This window comes from Gorilla gorilla, chromosome 5, assembly GCF_029281585.2.
Source record: "Gorilla gorilla gorilla isolate KB3781 chromosome 5, NHGRI_mGorGor1-v2.1_pri, whole genome shotgun sequence".
Lineage (NCBI taxonomy): Eukaryota > Metazoa > Chordata > Mammalia > Primates > Hominidae > Gorilla > Gorilla gorilla.
In genome coordinates, this window is record NC_073229.2 from 27,611,532 (window position 1) to 27,636,197 (window position 24,666).

Sequence of the window (24,666 nt, forward strand, 5' to 3'; positions counted from 1 at the left end):
TGATGACAGGTCTATTGTCTCAGTCTATATCAATGAATGAAATGGAAAAGGAGAGCCTTTTGCATGGTGTTAGTGTGATCCATGGTACTTTCATTTCTGCTTTCACTTTTGGGCAGGTAACAGTATAGGATTGCTTAAAAGGAAAAGGGAATAGATCTTCAGTAAAGTCTAGGAAAATACAAATGGGTGCTTGAAGATGATGATGCAGATTAGAGGGCAATATGGAGATGATACAGCAAAGAAGTGAGGAAAAGGAAGAAGAAGAAAAAAACAAAGGTAGGAATATGGATGGACTGCTGATTCAGTTCTAGTGGCCTGATGTCAGTGAATGTGTGATGAAGCTGTTAAAACCACCAACCACCAGCAGAGACTTACTTTCTTTCTTTTTTTTTTTTTTTTTTTTTTTTTTGAGACGAAGTCTTGCTCTGTCACCCAGGCTGGAATGCAGTGGTGCAATCTCAGCTCACTGCAAGCTCTGCCTCCCGGGTTCAAGCAATTCTCCTGCCTCAGCCTCCCAAGTAGCTGGGATTACAGGCACCCACCACTGTGCCTGGCTAATTTTTGTATTTTTAGTAGAGATGGGGTTTCAACATGTTGGCCACGCTGGTCTCAAACTCCTGACCTCAGGCAATCCACCAACTTTCTTTAAAAACTTTCTATCCTCTTAGACTGTGTGTGTGTGTGTGTGTGTGTGTGTCTTATAATTTATTTTATACACATAGCATACATATTTTAAACCTAAACTATAGGATATACTTGAGTATCATACTTCATATTTAATAATACTATAGGCTGTGGATATGGTAGAGACACAGCTTGCCAATTACATTTTTAGCAGCCATACCAAAGAATGAATATTTCATAAGAAACCTAAAGGGATTACTTTTTGAGTCTTTCACTGGAGAAAGAAGACTATCATCCGAAGAGGCAGCTTAAGGGGACTGTTTAGATGTTGTAAAGAGCCATCAAGTTTATTATTTGTGACATAAATGGAAACTTTTTAAGTAGATTATGTTCTGATATAAAGAATTCCAGTTAAGACACCAGATTGCAAGGCAAAGACACAAACAGCTGCTGCAGCTTTGAAACTGTACTTACAGCTCACTTGTTCACAAAAATGTTTAGATCAACTTCACTACTTTCAAACTTTCTGCAGACAAGAGGCATGGATGTATTACAGGCCTAGGGAATGGTTTTAGAAACAATCAAAGGCTAACACAAAGCCAAGTGTTCAGGAGGTACAAGCCTCCATCTCATGAATGAAGTGTTCACTACAAACACTGTGATATTATTGAAGAAAACATGGGCAACCAACCTATGAAACAAAATGAAGAACTTAAACCATAATAAAATCACTGCTATCATATTGAAGCAGTCCCAGAGAATCGATAAACAATTTGGTTTCCAGAGAATATGAATTCTACTTGCCAAAGAGAATCTGAGGGACCAATTCTTTTTTGATGCTATTCTCTCCACTCCAGTTTCTGCCTGTCTAGAGTCCTTCCATCCTTCAAGCCTAGGTCAGCATCTACTCCTCCACAAAACACTACTTCATTAGCTCTTTCCATTCCTCTAACACATAGGATGTATTGATCTTCATTTGTGTTTTTACCTTTGAATTCTGTAGCATATAATTTGCATCACTATTCATGCTTGTTATAAGACGATGCCGCTTAGAAAATTTCATAGCAATCTCAAGGCTTCCTGACTACCACGTCTTATTTGTGGTTTTAACAATTCAATGATGCCAGTGAGAAAAATATTATTATTGTTACCTCATTGTATGCTTGGCACATAGAAGACAGTTGGTAAATATGAGTTGAATAGGTGTCAGTTTTTGACAAAGAAACAAAACCTCAAAGATACTTTCAAGTTTACACAGTTAAGAAAGAGCAAAACCATGTCTTAGCATATACCTTGATCTTCAGGTTCCCAATCCAAGATGCTTTGCATTACCAGGGCTGCCTCTCATATTCTGCCTTGTTTTTACATGCTCACACACTCTCACACTCACAGAAGCATAACACACTCATATATATGCTCACACTCTCACAGTTATTCTTAGATACATTCACACAGAGACATATACACACAGTCACACACAAACACATATGTACCCACACACTCACACTTTCTCAAACACTAACATATACACTCACACACACAAGCACACACAGAGCTTACCTACTAGATTGAAATATCTTACCTACCACATTGAAATTGTGTTCCAGTGTGAATGACTAGTAAAAACTGGTTTTTAGTCCACCCACAGTGAGGCTTGCAAATAAGTTGTTTATTGAGTTTAAACAGCAGAAATACCTATTCAATGACAAATAAACATGCTGCACTATCCTGAGAAGTAATTTAAATAAACTACAATAAACAAAAGTTTATCTATTCTTTCTTAAAGCTCTCTTGTGCTCTACTGAGAAGGAGACTGATTGACTGAAATGAAAAAATAATAATAATCCAGGAACAACCAGAAATGAAGATGTACAGGAAGTAGAGGATTCTTCAACCGGAAGTGAAGATGCACAGGAAATTTGAGGATTTCTTTCTACACACTGTCCCCTATGCCCATCTGGGAGAATTCTAACCTCCTTCTCAGCCAAGTTCTCACACCTGCAGTCTGAACAGTTGGGAACCACCAAGAAAGGTGTCCTTACTCCCAAGAGGACCAGACAAGTCGAGGAGGCAGCAGGACGCCGACGGGACCAGAATGATCTTCACGAACCCTCAAATCTCTCAAGTCTCCAGTCTCCATACCCATAGCAAACCACTGTACCTGGGAGTATTCCTTAGGCCACTCTGTGAGGTGTTACGTCTGCCTTCAGTGCTAACTGAGAGTGCTGTCTTCAGAGTCTAACTTCACTGCTAAATGCAGGTGTCTGCATTTCCAGATATTAATAGCTTGAATGTTGTTTGGTGACATATTATAACTACATAAAAACATACCCATTGTAAGAGATCATGCTGGTTGTTTACTTTCTCGTTTCTATTACCTGTGGAATTAATAATGAATATTTTAAAAGTATTATTTGAGAGTCATCAGTGAAATCATTTAGCTTGAGTTATCACAGTTCTTGAATTAGCTGAGGTGGGGGAGCGGAGATGGGTCATGAGTGGAACCAGAGGAAAAGATGATGCCAAAGGAACATCACCACTCTCATCCAGAATCAGGATTTTGAAGCGTTGTCTTAGGTGGAAACTGACTGCTACCATATGGTTACATTTTCCAGGGCAAAATAAATCAATTAAAAATGTCTACAGAGGGGCCAAGTATTACAGTCTTTTTGTCTGTTTCTAAGACTTATTTCATCACCAATATTAGTTATTGAAGAAAACATGGGCAACCAACCTATGAAACAAAATGAAAAACTTAAACCATAATAAAATCACTGCTATCATACTGAAGCAGTCCCCAATCAATAAGCAATTTGGTTTCCAGAGAATGTGAATCCTACTCGCCAAAGAGAATTCTGAGGCACCAATTCTTTTTTGATGCTATTCCCTCTACTCCAGTTTCTGCCTGTCTAGAGTCCTTCCATCCTTTAAGCCTAGATCAACGTCTACTCCTCCAGAAAACACTACTTCATTAGCTCTTTCCATTCCTCTAACACCTAGAATGTATTGATTTTAGGAATATATAAATAAAAAGAATCCCAGTGCGATGTGCAGTATGTGGGTAATGGATACACTAAAAGCTCCAACTTCACCACTAAGAAATATCTCCATGCAACAAAATTGCATTTGGATCCCTTAAACATATACAAACTTTTTTAAATCCTGTTTTTATTCTAATATTTAATAAATATGTAACTCATTTGCTAACATAAGAAACACTTTATGAATGATGAGAATGTGATTGACACCAATTAACATCCTTCCGGGTCGGGCGCAGTAGCTCACACCTGTAATCCTAGCACTTTGGGAGGCTGAGGCAGGAGGATCACAAGGTCAGGAGATGGAGACGATCCTGGCCAACATGGTGAAACCCTGTCTCTACTAAAAATACATCCATCTCAAAAAAAAAAAATCCTTCCGAATTACAGGAAGAACATAAAAGTTGCTAAGATTGCAAGTTGATGGTAAACATGTTTCATATATGAACATAGTTAAGTATTAATAATAAATACTACTGTTATTAAAGTTCTATGGGTAATGCTTTATCTCAATTGGTCTTTAAAACAGTCCATGAAATTATTCCCATTTTAAAGTTCATTCGCATTTTAAAGCTCAATATTTTTATATTTAAATTTTTAAAATTTATAATTATTCCCATTTGAAGCTCAGGGAATTTTTAAGAGGCTTTCCTGAGGACATACAAGCCGGCATGTGACAGAAAACAGTCTACATGCAAACCACATCTTCTCATTTTAACTCAAGTGCCTCTGGGATCTGTTGGAGGCATGAATAGAGTCCATGTGTTTTGACCCAAGTCCACTACTCTTCACATGGTGACGCAGCTGACAAATTAAAAATATGACCCCCAGAGGGTCATGGGTGAAAAAAGTGACAAAGATTGTTTTACATGCACAACAGCCATTTAGTTAAAAAGAAATCATGAACCTATCTTATTTTAACCTCTTAAGTGTTAGAGGGAGTGAAGGTATAGGAATACTTTCTGGGCCGGATTTGGATCTAAGTATTTGTATACTTAAAGCAGAGTCTCTCAACAGCAACACTACTGAAATTTGGGGCCAGCTATTTCTCCTGTGTAGGAGTAATGGAGACTGTCCTATGCATCTTGGGCTATTTTGCAACATCCCTGGCCTCTACTCACTAGATGCCAGTAGTGATAATGAAAAGTGTGTCATTTTTGACAGACATTGCCTCCCTGAGAAGCAAAACTCACTCTTCCCCTTATTGAGAACCATAGACTTAGAAGTATGATTTTTTTTCTGCACCTGAAAGGAGTTCTGTTTAATCTGAATTATAAAATGTAACTGAGAAATGTTCCAAACTTCCTTCAGATGTAGAAGAAATCCAAAAACAGACTCTTCTCCCACACCAAGTGTGAGAAAATTGCCCGACCACATATTACCAAGAGCAACTATCTTGTAGTTGACAGTGACTTCCCTGACCTTCGATTTTCTGCCACAGATGGAACATTCACCATACATTGTATCCTGATGGCACAAAAGCATGCCATGAGCAGTAACATACTTAGAGGATGTTAAGAATTCGGGGGAATTTTGTCATTCAGATATTTTTACGTAAAATATGACAAATGCATGAACTGTGGTACTGGAACCCAAGGGGGTTTGTGCCAGTGTGAAATGAGTAAGAGAGGAAACCAAAACCAAAAAAAAAAAAAAAAAGAAAGTGAATCCACATGATCAACTGATTTCCAATAAAGGTTCCAAAGTAATTCAATGGAGGTATAAAAGTTTTTTCAACAGTGGTGCTAGATCAACTGGAAGTCCATATGGAAAAAAAAAATTAACTTTTACCATACAACACTTACAAAAGTTAACCTGAAATAGAACACAGATCTAAACGTAAAACCTAAAACTACAAAAGTTCTTAGAAAGACACAGGGGCAAAAATCTTCACAACTTTGGAGTAAGCAAAGATAGAATACATATATATATATATATGAGATATTGGATTTCATCAAAACATAAAACTTTTTCTTTTTGAAAAGTACCATTAATTATGTAAAAGGCAAGATATACGCTGGGGATAAATATTGGCAATACATCTAGCACACAAGAATTTGTATCCAGAATACATAAAGAACTCTCACAACTAAAGAAGTAGACAAACAACTCAATTTTTTAAATGGGCAAAAAATTTGAATGAACATTTCACAAAAGGAAAGATATATAAATGATCAATAAGCACAGGGAAAGATGCTTCATGTCACTGGTCATAAAGAAAATGCAAACCAAAGCCACAGAAAGATAACACTGCACATGCATGAGATTTGCTAACATGTAAAAGGTTGACCATACCAAGTGTCGGCAAGGATGAAGAGGGAAGGGAACTCTCATGTAGCGCCAATGGGATGTAAAATGGGACAAACATTTTGGAAAACAGTTCAGTCACTTCTTAAAATGTTAAAATACACCTACCATACCATCCAGTCATTCCAGTTCTAGCCATTGACCCACAAGATACAAACAAATGTGCCCACATTTGAATATGAAAATATTCATAGCAGCTTTCTTTATAACAAAATACTTTGAAAAACTCAAAATTAAAATATATCCATACAGTGGAATACTACTCAGCAATAAAAAGGAATGAACTATTGATATATGTAATAATATGGATGAATCTCAAAATTATTATGTCAAGTAGAAGAGACCAGTCAATAAAGACAATATACTATATGATTCCATTTGTATAAATTCTATAACATGAAAACCAATTTGTAGTGATGGGAAGCAGGTTGGTGTTTCCTGGGGTTGATGTGGAAGGAGACATGAATTTCAAAAAGGTACCAGGAAATTTGTACAATGACAGACATGTTTGCTAACTTGATTGTGATGATGACTTTAAGGGTGTGTACCTGTGTCAAAACTGTTGAAATAGTAAACTTTAAATATACGTAGTTTATTGCACTTCAATTTTAGCTCAATAAAATAAAAAGGAACAAGTTGTAGGAAAATAAAAAGTTTCATCTACCTAATAGAAATTGTGATGAAGGACACAATTCACCCCAAACATCTTTTATTCCAAAGTAACTACTAAAGACAATTTTGGTAAAGTTATATGTTGCATAAACATCCAACCCATGACATAGCTGTGCTTGGGAACCAGTCTAACTAGTGTATCTTGACTTTCAGGCCAGAATTTAAAATAACAAAAACATATGCACACACACACACACACACACACACACACACACACACACACACACACACACACACAGAAAGACAAGAGAAAGCGAGAGAGCAAGAGAGAGAAGTGAGAGAGAAAGACACCACAAAATTCTATTGCAAAGCAAAAATCACCTGTGTTACAATTATTTCCTTCTGCCGTCCTCTGCATTCTTTCTTTATTTGAGGCTGTCATAGTTCTGTCCTATTTTTTTTCAAAAAAAAGCTAATCTTATTTAAATAAAATGATACACCCTTACAGAGTGAAGTATTTGAGCTGGGTTTATATTAATGCTTCAACTAATACCAAGTGTTACAAAAGTTTAGAAATCTTGGAGATGCATTAATAAAGTGAATTCTATGTGCTTTATATTTTATGCATGGGAAACCCAAACTGAAGCAAAATTATATTTAGTTGCTGTTGTAAAGGTGCCAGACCTGAAAGAGGTATTCTCTGAGTGAGGTCTCACTCATGTCCCTAATCTAAGCTAAGTCAAACAATAAATGCACTTAATATTATTTGAGTCACAACAGAGAGATTAAGTTAACAACCAAAAAATCCGGATTTATATTTTCCCTTATCTGGCCTCTGGGGGCATCTTTTCTCTGAAAAAAAAAAAGGGGGGTGCTGAAAACCAACAAACTAGGACTTGAATACTTGTTAGGTGTATTGTATTTTTGCACTCATAAAATAAAGGACTGTAATTCTGTAGCTTATAATCACATTTTGTGCTTCTCTTTGTTTCTCTCTCACAATGGTGAATTGTTTATTATGTCACAGGTTAAGCATTATATAGATTTAGGGTGAGCTGACCAATGCTGACACAATATCAGGCTCTTACATCAGAACTTCAGTATTACTACATCTGGCCAGTGTAGACATAAGTGAACACAGTATTTGCAAAGACATTATGCTTTTTTCTTTTTGCTCCAAGATCAGCAAATGCCTTGATGCAAATGATGTTATAATCCAGAAGAAGGGTTAGCACTTAGGAAGCAAAATAAGGCAAAAGAAATAAAACAGGTCAGAATGAAGGAAGAAGAAAGACAATACGGAAGCAAACAAGACACAAGACAAACCTAACAAAAATCTAAATTTAAAAAGCAAGCAGACCATAAGCAAGTAGACTCCAAAAAGTAGGAGCATAAATATCAAGAGTTGCACACAAATATAAGCAAACTTATTCTAATTATTTTTTAAAATGGAAGTAATGATAGCCAAGACGAAGAACATACTGTGATTTAAACACACAGACACACACACGAAACAAGGGAGACACACACACGAAACAAGGGAGACACACTGAATTTGAAGCATAGCTTTATAACTTTTTATCCCTGTGGTCTTGGCCAAGCCATTTAACTCTATTCTCCTTCAGATTTTTCTGTTTAATCAGAGTAGTAACAACACAATCAAAGGAAAGTTGCTATATGAATTGAATAAGATAATGCTGATTGAGCCCTTAAGACAGATCAAGGAGCATTATATACCCAATAAAATGTAGATATTTTTATAAATGTATTTAGGATCTATAATAGAGAAAAATCTAATGCCATACAGCAACAAATCAGTTACGCTAAAGATACATTACTACTACATGTCTACATCAAAAGAATCTATAAAATGTGGCAATAGTCATGTAAGGGAAACTGAGAAAATAGTCCTAATAATCTACAATGATATAGTTCATCCAAATGATTAATAGTAGAGATATTACAGGAAAGAGAAGGGACCCGAAATGAAATTAGTGTTATTCAAATTATTTTCTTGACTTAAAAAAGTTTCGATATAGATTCACAGAGGGCCCAGAGAACCACCCAAAAACAATCCCTAAAGAAAGATACCACCTTTTCGCCATATTTTTAAATCTAAAACATAAAAATCATATTTTACCAGCTGCAAATAAGAAGGTATGATGGCTAATTTCAGGTGTCAACCTGACGGGATACCCAGATAACTTGTAAAGCATCATTTCTGGGTGTATCTGTGGGAGTGTTTTCAGAGGAGGTTGGCATATGAATGAGTGGACTCAGTAAGGAAGCTCTCCCCTCACCAGTATGGGCGAGTATTATCCAGTCTGTCAAGGGCACTGAGAGAACATAAGGGCAGGGGAAAGGCAAATTCACTCTGTCCTCTAGAGCTGGGATATCAATCTTTTCCTGCCTTGGACATTAGAATTCCAGGTTCATGGCCAGGTGTGGTGGCTCACACCTGTAATCCCAGCACTTTGGGAGGCTGAGGCGTGCAGATCACGAGGTCAGGAGTTTGAGACCAGCCTGGCCAATATAGTGAAACCCCGTCTCTACTAAAAATACAAAAATTAGCTGGGCATGGTGGCACGCGCCTGTAGTCCCAGCAACTCTGGAGGCTGAGGCAGAAGAATTGCTTGAATCCGGGAGGCGGAGGTTGCAGTGAGCTGAAATCACATCACTACACTCCAGCCTGTGCGACAGGGTGAGACTCCATCTCAGACAAAAAAAAAAAAAAAAAAAAAGAATTCAGGGTTCGTGGGCCTTCCACCTCTGGGATTTACACCAGTGAACACCCTGGTTCTCAGGCCTCTGGACTCCTGACCCACAGAAACGATGAAATAACAAATTCATGTTCTGCAGTAATTTGCTATACAGCAAGAGAAATCTAAAACACTATCCTTAGCACTAAAAAATTATTTATTTTCTCTGATTTTCTTTGTATGAATCTACTTAGAATGACATTTCATCTTCTGAGTTCTTGGCATAAGTGATTGTTTTTTTTTTTTTTGCTTTAAATGAGTTAGAGTGATTAACATCTTCAAGATACATGAAACCAGGGTAGCACAGGAAAACTCCTACTGCAGAGCTAAGACAACTTGCATTCATCTAGGCAGTCATTCTGAGCTCACCAGTCATGGAAAGCCTTTGCTTCTCCCTAATTATTTACAAAGTCATCTTGAATTATGAAGGTGTAAATGTAATAGGAAAAAAAAGAGAAACATGAGTGGCTAAACTAGGCTGACTGAATTTTTATTAGCCTGAAAAATCAGAACAAAGAACTTGGTAGCTTCCCCTAAACTCCTTTTATGGTCTCTAAGTTGTCCACCCACAGAATCTACAAGCCTGACCAGAAGGCTGCTTGGTTCAACTATTTAGTTCTCCAAACTTTGGCACTATACTGTGAATCAAAGCCTCATAAGGATTTCTCTGACGTACTCTCCAGCTTCTGAGTTTACATATGCCACTTAGGCTGTCTGGGTAATAGGATAATTGTTTCTCATTCTTGAAAAAAAACTATATTTACCAAATGTATTAGTCCATTTTCATACTGCTATGAAGCAATACCAGAGACTGAGTAATTTATAAAGAAAAAGGGGTTTAATGGACTCACAGTTCCACATGGATGAGGAGGCCTCACAATCATGGCTGAAAGCAAAAAAGGAGCAAAGGCATGTCTTACATGGAGGCAGACAAGAGAGCGTGTTCAGGTAAACTGCTCTTTATAAAACCATCAGATCTTGTGAGACTTATTCACTATCATGAGAATAGCACAAGAAAAACCCACCCCCATGATTCAATTACCTCCCACTGGTACCTCCAACACGTGGGGATTATAGGAACTATAATTCAAGATGAGATTTGCGTGGGAACACAGCCAAACCATATTGCCAAGGATCTCAAATATTTATGAGTTCAAAAAGATAACATGTTTCTGGTCTTCAGAGGGCCACAGCTAAACCATCACAAAATGTAGACACTCATCATATTTTTCAGGTAACAGTCAATTCTGTATAAATCAGGGTTCCTCAATCTTGGCTCCACTGACATTTTGGGCTGGATCATTCTTTACTATGGGAGCTGCCCTCTGCATTGTAGGATGTAGGATGCTTAGCAGCATCCTTGGCCTCTAGATGATTGTAGCACCCCTCTTCCCCAGTTGTGACATCCAACAATAGTCTAGACATCACCCAATGTCTCCTAGGGAACATAAGAGCCCCAGTTGAGAATCACTGGTATAAACTGACCAAATAGGTGGTCAAATCTCTGCATGCATTTGAAAAGTCACCATGGGAAGACTGGGTGGTGACCATTTCTATGTCTATAGCAAGCATCCACCTACTTTTTTAGGATTTTGTTTCCCAAAACACTAGCCATGAGCCACATGTGGCTATTGAACTCCTGACATGTGGCTAGTCTGAAATGAGATTATGTTGGGAGAATAAAACAAACACCAATTTCAAGGACTTTGTATTTTAAAAAGTTAAAAGATTTTATAGATTTTATATGGATTACATGTTGAAATAAAATATTTTGGATATACTAGCTTAAATAAAATATATTATTAAAATTAATTATATTTGCTTCTTTCTACTGTTTGAATGTGACTACTAGAGAATTTGAAATTACATAAGTGATTTGCATTATACTTGTATTGGATGGTTCTGTTCCAGGAAGCCAAAGCTCTTTGCATGTGAAGTAATTTTGTTCCTCATTAAGCCAATAGTATTTGAAGAATGCCCCGTGTGTGTGCACCTAGGAAGATAGTGGTTTGCTTTTCACCCCACCTACATGAGATACATTTATTTATGCCAAGTATTGTCATTTTATTTTGCAGATATAAAAGTAGAAACTCAAAAGATAAATCCCTAGAGCAATTCTCCCAATTGCAATGCCAAAACTAATTAAATACAACCTATTGCTCCTCATCGCCAAGTAGTTTTCAGTCACCAGACATATATGTCCCTGGAATCATAGCATGTTTCTTGTACTATAATTATTATAGAAGTAAAAATCAAATTCCCAATAAAACAATTTTCAGACACCTTAGAACAATAAAGTCAGCATTTGGTAAGAGAAAATAAAAATATTTTTATTTGTTGGGACACTCAGACAGCATTATTTTGTATAATAATTTATCACATATTGAAAAAAGGAAAAACATTTTTCTTCTCATTTCCCGTCACTTTTAGATTCCTTTTGTGAAGATTCATTGTGGTCGATGCAGGCCCCTGACTTTTTATGTATACCTAATTTGCATAATATGCTAGGGGTGCCTCACGGGATACTAAACTTAAGACCAACTGAGTTAATTTACTTTCTTAACTCAGGTTTGAGTGGGCGCTAAACTTAAAATCAACTGAGTTAATTTGCTACCTTAAGTCAGAGAATTAGAATCATGGCTGCCCCAATTTTTTCCAAGTATCATTGTTATCATGATCATTTGACTAAGTACAGCTCCAAAATTTATGTCTACTCTTTCTATTAGAAGCAGAACCAAAAACACAGTAAAGGAAAGACTCCACATTTTTTTAAAATTGTGAACAAGAGTGAAAGGTAGCAACTATAGCTGAAATTATTAAGTTATGTTAGAGTAGCTCATGATGCAACACTTTCCTAGCTAACGTACTATAATCTTCTTAAAGACCCACTGCTTGTCTAGAGGAAGGCACCATTATATCCCTTCAGATATACCCCAGGATAGCTGAGAAATGCTGCATGCCTCCAGACAGTTGAAGAAGACACCGAGAGAAGAGACACCTGCAACTGAGCCCAGTTGACAGCAACCCCGCACGGGAAGACTCATGTCACAAGAAGGAAGGAGTTAGGAGAAGCCTCCTTGTGCACCTGAGTGCCACTTGCCCGAAAGCAGCATTGTATTATCCCCCCAGAGCATGCGATTTAAGTCAGGAACAAGATTACTGGCATGGGTATGTATTTACTTACTCATACTCACTTATCTAGTCATTTGTTCTCTCATTTTTCAAAAATTATGTGCCAGGCACTATGCTAAATGTCCTGTGTTTCCTGGTGAAAGAAAGTGACAAGTAGGCAGCAGTAGGCAATAATCAACACTAGACAATTACTAATACTATAATAAAAAATGATTCTCAACTTAAATTTGAATACCCACAAATGGGAACACTGAGCTATCAGTGTTTTTCAGAAAGTTTCTTCATGCTAGGAGTATTCTATCCTGCTCTTTGCGCTGCAAGTGTCCATGGCCTAGATCTTTCACCATTCAACCATCACATTCAATAATTATTTAATTCAATTTATTTTCCTGAAGATAGTTAAATTGGTCAATGTGTTTTCCTCTTTGGTATTAATACACAATTCATTGGTATGAGGATATCTGTAGTAACTAATAAAAACTGCTTCTTGTTTTTATTACATCAATTGGAGGTATTCCATTAATTCACAAATTTGATATTTTTAACATCATACATTTAAGGAAACACATGAAAACTTGATGAATTGCACACAATTGAAATTGAATGAGTTATATCAATCCATAAATTTGGTTGTTTCTCACATCATGCATTCATGGGAATGTGTGAGAACTTTACAACCTGTTCCCAGTTGTAATTTGTAGGTGGTAGATTAGCTTGTATCATGTGTTTTTAGTCATGAGAGCATCTGACCAAAACATGCCAGAGAGTCTATTCCTAATCATCAGATAGCTCAGCTGTGCAAAGCCTAACAAGAGATTTCCTTCCACGTTTCCTTACAATTCTGACCTCTCCTTTCTAATATCCACCAAATCATTTTAAATTCCATAAATGTTCAAAGAAGCATGTACCCCAAATTAGAAACACTATTCCAGTTTCATTTTCTCTAGCAGGCATTTATGGAGGCCAAATTTTACTGTTGTGGGGCTTGGAATTGAGAGTTAGTAATAAGCGATGAAACAACACCAAGCTCAAGTAAGTCCAAGGTAAGATTTGATCTGCAGGCGTGGTGCTTCTTAGAAGTGGGTTCTAGTGAGAAATGTAACTCATGCCAATAAAATTAACTCCAGAATTCAGTGCTCAAGGCTCTGCTACACAAAAATTCCATTTATTGCAAATTGTGCTATTTCCAATTTCTTTTAGTAATAAAATGCATGAATAGCCCAAAAAGGCTATAAATAGTCAACAATGCCAAGAGGTTTTTATCAGAAGCTCTGGTAGAGCGAAGGGACCAGAGCTCTCTGATCTCTTTCTCTCTTCCCTAGGGCAATACTCCACAATAACTCACTAATCATTAATAATTCTTTTGCCCATTTAGTTTCAATGAATACATAAATCAACTATTTACTCTAGGACGAGACATGGGAAATTGTTTGAAGCCAAAATTCTTTTGGGCATCAACATTATGTAAATTATATCCCCTTCTGTTTGAACTCTGAATAAGTGAAAGAAAGGAGGGAGAAAAAGAAAATAAGATTCAATGATAGGTGATCTGTTCTGTACCTGTGTTTATCTGATGTCACACTTTCCTAGGTTGGTTCAATAGTATATCGGTAAAACAAAAGAACATGATACCTACTGACTTTCGACAAGGATGAATGATATGGCTTGATATCAGGGTGAGCAGTTTTTGTGTTTCCATTTCATCATTTCATTTTATCCTTAAGCTGCTCAGTAGTTCAAACATAAATTATTTAGTTTAGGTAGACAAAGACAGTAGATGCTATTATTTTATTTACTGTCCTCAACACTATATTAAAACAACTTAAAAGTATGACATTAAATAAACAAAGGAATAAGAGAGATTACTTAAGGTTCAGAATCTTATTATCAGCATCACTTTATTAAAAAAATTAGAAAGAAGATGAAATGCAACTAAAATAATAAAACAAGCAGACATAATACTATCTAATATAAAATATTTAAAGCGTAAAACCATTTGCCCCTTCAAAGCAAACAAATTCAATGATTAAATGACTGATATGACTGATTTTTTTCCATACAAATGCAAAAATGATATCTTTCAATGCAATATTAGTGTTACAATCTCATTTAGGTAGCTTGTAAAATGCCATCTTCAACAGATCTAACATAGTATAATCCCTTCTGAAAACCTAAGGCAGTTATATAATATAAACAACTCAGAAAAGTGTCAAAGTTTTATTTCTTCTATCCCTAGGCATTTTCAGAACTTAATTTTCTTAAAAATTCCTCACTATCACCAAAATTTAATGTATGACTGAAGAGTTTTAGAAAACCCTACCTGTCTCTCTGTTCCAGGCAACACTTTCCTTTTGAAACTATCTCTATGTCTACTGTGGTTTCTATAGTGACAATTTTGTATTGGTTTCATTGTTGAGAAGATCTTGGGTAAATTCAATAGGAGTGGAAATTGTTTCACCTTGCCAGTTCACTTTGAATTAAGAGTAGTGTGGCAGTTAAAAAACAGATTTCCTCTGAAAATAAGATTCCCAATTATGGCTTCCTAGAAATGAAGAGAGTTATGTTATAGAAGAAAATATGTTTAGAATAAATTTGTTGAGTAAAAATTTATATATCTGTCTTGGAGGAATAATCCCCTCAAAAAAAGAAAATACATATATATATATATATAAAAAACATATCTCACATATAAAAACATATCTCATATATAATATATAATATCTCATAATCTCATAATATATAATAAATATATATAAGTACATATATAAATGTATGCAGTAGAACTTTAGAATCACAGGCTGGAATATATCAAGATTATATAATCTACTCTTGTTAAATATACAGTTATACAAAGAGAATATTCAAGAAACAAAGAAAATTTTTTGCTTTCTGGTGATATGCTCCATAAAAGCATCAATGATACCTACATGAGAAATAAGCAGAGACAGGCATCAAGGAGGAGAATTTTTTTCTCAGTTCCAACACATTGGAGATAAAAATTAATAGGCAAAGTGTATCAAAAAAAACAGATGCTCTGCTGAAAAGGCCTTCAGGCTGAATTGCATCAGCTGGCTTTCTCTGGTGAGGCAAGACTTCAGCGACTCAGAGAATAATTGCTACATACCCCAGTCGAAGCATTTTACTGTACCTGGCTCTATGCTCAAGCAACCATCCATTGATGGGAAGGGGGTTATGTGGGGGCTGGATGACAGACAGAGGATGCATGCCATTTTAGATTATGTCCTTTTTAATTCGTAGAGTGCTGTATGTCTACTTCCTAAATGAACAGAAGCCTCAACAATTCCTTGCTTTGCTTTTTAACCTAGCAAAGCAGTAACAAGTGTTAATTGTCGCATCTTAGGACTCCAGGAAAAAGTGTGCTGCAGCTCTTAAATGCATAATAGGTGTGCATGTCAATAAAAAAACAGAGCAATCAGAACATTACAGTTGAAAAGAAAATAGAAATGATTAAAACAATCTCCACATACACACAATTTATTATGACATTAACAAGGCAAAAGAATGCAAGGATTTTATGAAAAGTGTTTTACCCTAAGCAATGATATCCTCTTTGTGTCTACCACAGTATTGCCTAGTACAGTGGTTCTCAAAGTATGGTCCCTGGGCCAGCAATATTAGCATCACCTAGGACCTTGTTTGACATGGGAATTCTCAGACCCTACCACAGACATACTGTATTAGAAACTCTGAAGCCTGCAATCTGTGTCGTAACAAGCCCTGTAGGCAATTGTCTTGCCTGCTAAAGTTTGAGAAGCTCTAGCCTAGTACAGTTCTTGAATTTGAGTGTATCATAAACACTGTATGCACATTAATAGTTCTGATTCACCAGGACTTGCTCCCCAGAAAATTTGACTCAATAGACATTTTTAATCACACCCCTGGTCATTTTGATCCAGCTAAACAACTGCCCACAATTTGCAAACACTGGCTTAATGTTTAAGAATGTGCTGCTGTTTGGCTGGGTGTGGTGGCTCATGCCTGTAATCCCAGCAGTTTGTGAGGTGTGGTGGGCAGATTGCTTCAGCCCGGGAGTTCAAGACCAGCCTGGGTAACATGGCAAAACCCTATCTCTATGAAAGGCAAAAAAAAAAAAAAAAAATTCTAATTTTAAATTTTAAAAAGTTAAAAAAAAATGTTTAAAGAATGTGTTCCTTGGAGTGTGTTGGTGTGGTAAACCATGATTAAAAGCACAGGATGCGGGAGGCTGAGGCAGGAGAATGGCGTGAACCCGGGAGGCGGAGCTTGCAGTGAGCTGAGATTGTGCCACTGCACTCCAGCCTAGGTGACAGAGCAAGACTCTGTCTCAAAAAAAAAAAGCACAGGATGGCCATTCATTATCTCCTGGCTGGTCAGCTTCTCTGAGCCTGTTTATCTGTAAATAATAATAATACCTATTTCAAAGCCCTGTAGTGAGAATCAGGTGTCTGGCACCTGATTTAGGTTGATTCTATGTCTTTGCTATTGTGAATAGTGCTACAATGAACACTCATGTGCATGCACCTTTATGGTAGAATGATTTGTATTCTTCTGGGTATATACCCAGTAATGGGATTGCTGGGTCAAATGGCAGTTCTGCTTTTAGCTCTTTGAGGAATTGCCACGCTGCTTTCCACAGTGGCTTAACTAATTCACACTTCCACCAACAGTGCATAAGTGTTCCGTTTTCTCTGCAACCTCACCAGCATCTGTTATTTTTTGACTTTTTAATAATAGCCATTCTGACCGGTGTGAGACGGTATCTCGTTGTGGGTTTGATTTGCATTTCTCTAATGATCAGTGATACTGAGCTTTTCTTCATATGCTTCTTGGCCACATGTATGTCTTCTTTTGAAAAGTGTCTGTTCATGTCCTTTGCCCACTTTTTAGTGGAGTTGTTTTTCCTTAGTAAATTTGTTTTAAGTTTCTTACAGATGTTGAATATTTGGCCTTTGTCAAATGCATAATTTGCAAATATTTTCTCTCATTCTGTGGGTTGCCTGTTTACTTCGCTGATAGTTTCTTTTGCAGTGCGGAAGCTCTTAAGTTTGATTAGATCCTATTTGTCAATTTTTGCTTTTGTTGCAGTTGCTTTTGGTGTCTTTGTCATGAAATCTTTGCCCATTCCAATGTCCAGGATGGTATTGCCTAAGTTGTCTTCCAGGGTTTTTATAGTTTTGAGTTTTACATTTAAGTCTTTAATCCATCTTGAGTTGATTTTTGTATATGGTGTAAGGAAGGGATCGAGTTCCAATCTTCTGCATATGGCTAGACAGTTATCCCAGGACTATATATTGAATAGGGAGTCTTTTCCCCATTGCTTGTTTTTATCAACTCTGTTGAAGATCAGATGGTCATAGGTGTGTGGCCTTATTTCTGGGCTCTCCATTCTATTCCATTGGTCTATTGTAAAATTCATATGGAACCAAAAAACAGCCCAAATAGTCAAGACAATTCTAGGCAAAAAGAACAAAGCTGGACATCATGTTACCGAACTTCAAACTATACTACAGGGCTACAATAACCAAAACTATTATTATTTAGTTAAAAAATCATTGATGTCAGTTTTCTATATGCTAATTATGATAACTTTGAAGCCAAATTTAAACTTGAACTTTCGTTTCAGTGATTAAATACAATTGCATTTCAGTATTAAATATAAGGTTGGCAATGTTCTAATTAGGAATAAAAGTATATTTTAAAATCTAATGTATTAATATTGGGCACAAACTTTTAAAAAGAGATCCATTTATTGTTTGTCTTGAGAATGAAGATCTGAGTAATGCTTTAGGTCAAGGACACTGTAAGTCTGTTGCATTGTCTACTGTTGAGTACTCAGGAGTAATTAGAGTTTCATTTGTAGGTCTGAATAAGGCGTAAAAGAAATTCATCTCTAAATATATTTTTTAAAATCCTGATGACCCAGTTTTTACTTAAAATGTTATTTAATACACAAAGTCTGAGAGAAACAAAAGTAAAACTTCACAAATAAATAAATAAACTTCACAAATAAAATAAATCGATGTTTGAGTTAACATATCTGAAACCTAAAATACTCTGAGAGTAAGCCAACATAGTATAAAACAACTTAAAAGAAAGGTATACTTAAAAAATTGGCCACCATTATGCTTTTGCTGACAACACTGTGTAACTTAAGATACATCAGATACCTTAAGAAAACCTAACCTCATTCTAGTTTAGAAGCCCAAAAATGTTTTAGGTCTGATTTGCCTTCAAATATCTCATATGACAAAATCAGCATACGCATTAATTCTTGAAACATTTAATCCATAAAAAAGAAGATACTATTCCCAAATTTGTATCTTAAGTAAAATATCTAATAAACTTTAAGAGGCATAGTTCTTTGAAGTTCCTTCTAAAACCAATCAGAAATCTTACATTGCATGGGTTCAGATATATTTTAAACAATAATATCACAGCACCCACTTCCCCAAAATCTCAAAGTTGAGTCACATTCCATTTCTTTTTGCAATAGCCTTAGAAGAGTAAGATATAAACAAAGCCTTTCTCTCATCTTTTCTTGGGAAAATTGCAGTCATACCATTCTTTAACATCAGGTCTCAAAATAGGTAAATTATGGCCTTTATTGCAAGAAACAGGTTGTTAAGGTGTGGCCCATCAACACTAGATAGTCCACAAGCATCCTTCCATAAATTTAAAATGCAAGTTAAAAAACAGTTTTTACATTGAGTACCATGAACACAAAGAAGGGAACAACAGACACTGGGGCCTACTTGAAGGTGGAGGATAGGAGGAAGAGGAGGATGGAAAAACTACTATCAGGTACTATGCTTATCCCCTGGTAACTCAATAATCTGTATATCAAACCCCTGTGACATGCAATATACCTACATAACAAACTTGCACATTTATCCCCAAACCTAAAATAAAAGTTTAAAAACACAGTTTTTACATATTGAGTGACATACTGAGGTTTTACACTCACAGGCAAAGTTAAAAGTTTAAAAATACATATTCTCTCAAATCACGTTTAACTTTTATTAAAGTGTTAGGGTAGAGACGGGATTGGATAAAATAAGGGTATAGATTGAGTATAGGCTAATCCTGGCCGAAATTCCAAAGTAAACTAAATTTTCATATTCCTTCTTTAGGTTAAATCACATGAAATTGACATTTTTGTAGGTCCAAAGAGTTGAATATCAGCAATATCATATGATTCAACCTTAGTACATCCTAGTTCTGTCTCTCTCCCAACCCCTAGGTTGCCTTTCTGTTGCCCACATCCTCAAAACCTCAGTTGTATCACGTCACACTGGTCTGCTTTCAAATCCCCCATACTCCAAAATATGTTTTCACCTGCCCCAAGTGAATTCTTAAGTAGAAGAAGTTTAGATGAAGTAGAGTTAAGGAATTTAATTCATGAAGGAGATATTCAGAAATAGATGGTCCTTGCAAGATGACTTACATCAAAGTACATAAGCAGCCAAATTCTTCATCCCATGTATTTATAAAAAAAAAATATTATTTCCCTGCAACTGGCAGCAAGCCTGCACATTAATGTTATTCAAGCATATACCTATAGAGATTACTCCTCTTCCAACTGAAGTCTAGAACGATTTTGACAATTAAAATATTTATTCAACTCAAGAGTTCTCTGAGTGATTTCTTTTCCTTTCAGACCTATTTCTCTGAGTTAGCATACTTCAAATTAATGAGCCTGTAGTGGATATAATATCTTTGACATCATTCAAATTTTATGTTTCCTTATCAGTAATGCAATGACCACATCTGCCATTATTTTATGTGGATGGCAACATAGCATGGTAACTAGATGCATGGACTCAGAGCTAGTCTCCCAGGGTTTGAGTCCTGGCTCCTCCGCTTAGCAGCTGTGTGACCTTGGGTAAGACACTTAACAACCTGTGCTCAGTTTCCTCTTCTAAAGAGATAGGATAATAATACCGATCTAATAGGGATGTTATAAGTATTATGCAAATTTAACTAAATGAGCTACTGTTTATAAGTGCTAGAACAGTGACTGGTGTACCTTTCAATGGTTTTTAAACAAGCTACAGAAAAAAAAAAAGGCAGAGGACAGAAGGAAGTTATCTATGACTTAGGAAACTGGTCCAGCTCGATCAAAACATTAAGGAAAAAGCTCACTTTTTCTAGCAGAAAGAAGAAAAAACAAAACAAAGCCAAAGCCTCAGAAGGGAAAAATATTTCATACAAGTTGAGAAAAAAAGAGAAAAATTGAAGTATGTTGACTCCACTTTCCACTGGGAGTGCTAAGGAAGGAGAATCAACCTGCCCAGCGTTACCTCAGCCACTTAAGAGAAGCCATAGTCAGGCATAGCAAAGCTACATCTAGCATGACCTAAATTATCATGGCCCTGAAATTTCTGCTTGTGCCTTTTGGGAGCGGGGAGGTGATCAGTGGGTCTGATTGAGAGCTTTTCAGGGGTATTGTTGTAGTAATGTATAAAATAGTCCTATAAAGAAGGATTATCAATCAGCAATGAATAGGGGGTGGCAGGGGTGGCACAGTAAGACAGTACAGGTCCCTGGAGAGCTGGCCTGGACCTCATCAGCCTAGCACACTAGCAGGCTTCCCCAAGTCAAGGCATTGGAGACCATGAGTTACAACAGATTTCAGCAGTGCACCCAAAGAATACTCAAAAACAGAACCAGACAAATTATAGATGCTGTAGATATCAGCTCTCACGTCCTCAGAGACCAACTCCACAAGATCTCACCATCTTTCCAAACCCCTCAACCCCATACTGAAGACGAGCAGGAGGAAGGGAAAAGGAGCTGAAGGCTGAGTTTTTCTAAAGGGACTGGGCCACCCAAGAGGCTGGTCAAAAATATGGTAAGCTTACCAAACTGAATTCAATATCATTTTCTCCACTTCCTCATAGTGTGGGACCCGTGAGGAATAGTATATTCACTAAAAATATATATATATATATATATGTATCTTCTTTACACTTTTGAGTATATTAAAAGTAAATTGGTCTGGCCATGGTGGCTCACGCCTGTAATCCCAGCACTTTGGGAGGCTGAGGCAGGAGAATTGCTTGAACCCAGGAGGTGGAGAGGTGGATGTTGTTGTAAGCCAAGATCATGCCACTACACTCCAGCCTGGGTGACAGAGCGAGACTCTGTCTCAAAAAAATAAATAAATAAATAAAAATTAATTACTTAATTAAATTGATCACCTGCAAGAAACACAATGGGAGAATAGCGTGTTGAGTTTTCAGAGAGTAATTTTGACTTTTGAAAAACTATTTTGTTTCATAAAATCACCTATAAGGGAAAGATGACATATAAACAGAACGTTCAGATCACCAGCTTTGAAGTCCAGTTGCTTTGGTTCAAATTACAGTTCCATCCCTTTCAATAACTTTTCTAGGGCAAGTTATTTAACTTCTTGATGTCTCAGTTCCCACATCTATAAAAATCAGTTATCAATCCTTTCTACCTCAGATAGTTACTTGGAGATAACACATGTACATCCTAATAGTTTCTGTTACATGATCCATTTTAAATAGTATTGAACAGGCAAAAATTTGAAACAGTTTCTGGCACAGAGTATGTGCTCAGCTATGATTAGCAGTAAATATATCATCCAGTAGAATTGTGTCAGTCAAAAGCAAGTTGATGGGGAGAGAGACATTGGTCAAAGGATATAAAATTTTAGATAAGAGGAATAAGTTCAAGTCATCTATTGTACAACATGATGACTATAGTTAACAACAATGTATTGTATACTTGAAAATTACTAACAGATTAGATTTGAAGTGTTCTCACAAATAAATGGTAAATATGTGAGGTAATGCATTTGTTAAGTAGCTTGATTTAGCCATTCCACAATGTATACATATTTCAGAACATCATGTTGTACATCACAAATATATACCATTTTTAGTTGTCAATTAAAAATAAATAAAAAGTTTTTTTTAAAAAAGCAAGCTGATATTTCAACCAGCTAACCTTATTTAAAAAGATTCTTCCAAGCTGTCATTTGACAGAAATATAGACATATTTCTAGCCGTATTTTCAGTAGCATGCATGTGATTAAACTGTTATTTTTAAATTATCTTTTTATTACCTATGTATAACCTATCCATGTACAGCCTATGCATCTAGTTAATATTATTTTGAGCACTAAACTTATGTAATAATTTTGTAGAAGCAGGAAAATTGGGAAGATCTTCCAACCAATTATCAAAATTACTTTATGGAAACAAATGACTCGGGGGATGATTTACTTTGAACTTAACAATGTAGAAAAATGGAATTTGTATTAATTATTTACCTTTGACCTCTATAACAATTAACCAAATGGTATAAACACACTTTTCTTAGGACATGAGAACAAACAGTTTTCAGTGACAGGTGGCTAAAAGAATTTTATAAACTGTTAGCCTTTAGAGCTTTAGTTTCCATTTGCTAAGTAGTTTGTTAGTTCAGTCTTTTGGTAAACATTAATTGTTTGCCTACTCATGTTTGACAATACACTAAGTACATTAGGTTGATGATGGGAGAGGCAAGGAAGGATAGAGAGATATAAAGATGCAGAAAATATGTTCTCTACTCTCAAAGATCTCACAGTCTAGCTCTAGAAATCTCCTATGCATCCACAAGCTAAAGCAAATGACCATAAAACAACATATGCAACATAATATTGTAAAATGTGTGTATATGAGTACTGGAAGGATATGGAATATAGAATTCAGGGGATAGAAATTATTATCTAGAGTCAAGATACATATAAAATGTATTCATTTACTTAAACATTGTACCAATCTGAATAAATCTTAATAAAAAGTGGCAAGGTATATATATATCTCTCTCTTAATAAAATATATATAAGATTGGTACAATCTTAATAAAATATATATATATTTGGTCCTCTGTATCCATGGTTCCACATCATAGATTCAATCAACCATAGATTTAAAATATTCCAGAGGAGAAAGAATTCCACAAAGTTCCAAAAAGCAAAACTTCAATTTGCCACTTGCCAAGTACTATGTTGAAGCCACATCAATAAAGCAATGTGTATGCATTGTACTAGGTATTAAAAGTAATCTAAAGATGATTTAAATACAGGAGAACGTGCATATATTATATGCAAATGCTACACCATTTTATATAAGGGATTTCAGCATCCTCAGACTTTGGTATCCACTGGGGGTCCTGGAATCAATCCTCCATGGGTATACATATTATGACAATAAATTGAGACTCTCTTTTGTAAATGTTTTTGGATCCGAAGCAAACTCCAGACATGTGGGCTTCATTCAGAAAGACCAAGTGAAACTAGTACTGTGTAATTTATTTCAACAAATCTAATTTCCACTTTCCTTGTTTTTTTTTAACTATAGTTTTACTCCTTAACCTACAATGTACACAATGATGTTATTTGAATCCCATGTAGATATATAAGGTAGACTACGTAGGCTTCATGAGCAATTAACAAGGATAAAAACTGATGACCATACATAAATATCTCTAAATTGTTGCATAAAAAAAGGATCCAGAGAAACTTAATAAAATTACACTACTAATCACTTAGCAAATAATTAACATATTCTATTGATTTGGCATTTAATTTCATACAGCACTGCTGTTCAGACTCTACCTCATCACATGTCCAGTGAGTATGCTACCTTGAGGGGTAACTCATTCCGTTATTTGCTAGTTCTCATTGCAAAACAATTTGTCCTTATACTGAGTTCACATCCCCCTACTAATTTCCATTTAGTTATCGTCTTTAGCCAAACAACATATCTTGATTCTTCCTAAAATAGTAGCCAACACAATGAACACGAAATAATGAGAATAATTCACATTATAAAATACATACCATATCCCAGGCACAGTGCCAAGTATTTTAAATATGTAAGCATACCTTGAAGATATTGTGGGTTTGGTTCCAGATCCCTGCAACAAAGCAAGTGACATGAATATTTTGGTTTCCCAGTGCATATAAAAGTTCTGTTTACACTATATTGCAGTCTATTAAGCATGCAATAGCATCATGTCCACAGTATGTTCATGACTCGATTTTAAAATAGTGCTAAAAAATGCTAACAAATCTCTGAGCCTTCAATGAGTCATAATCTTTTTGCTGGTGGAGGGTCTTATCTTGATGTTGATGGCTGCTGATTGATCAGGATGGTGGTTGCTGAAGGTTGAAATGGCTG

The 24,666-nt window shown here is 36.0% G+C and overlaps 1 protein-coding gene across 1 annotated transcript in view; it reads right to left on the reverse strand.

The window, feature by feature from the left end:
* LOC134758704 (orofacial cleft 1 candidate gene 1 protein) overlaps nt 1–24,397 on the reverse strand; it is a 107,834-nt gene extending 83,437 nt beyond the window's left edge. Inside the window, exon 1 of the mRNA XM_063707319.1 lies at nt 24,372–24,397. The gene's annotated coding sequence lies outside the window, so the exon portion shown is untranslated. The remainder of the gene's footprint in view (nt 1–24,371) is intronic.
* Between the last annotated feature and the right edge of the window lie 269 nt (nt 24,398–24,666).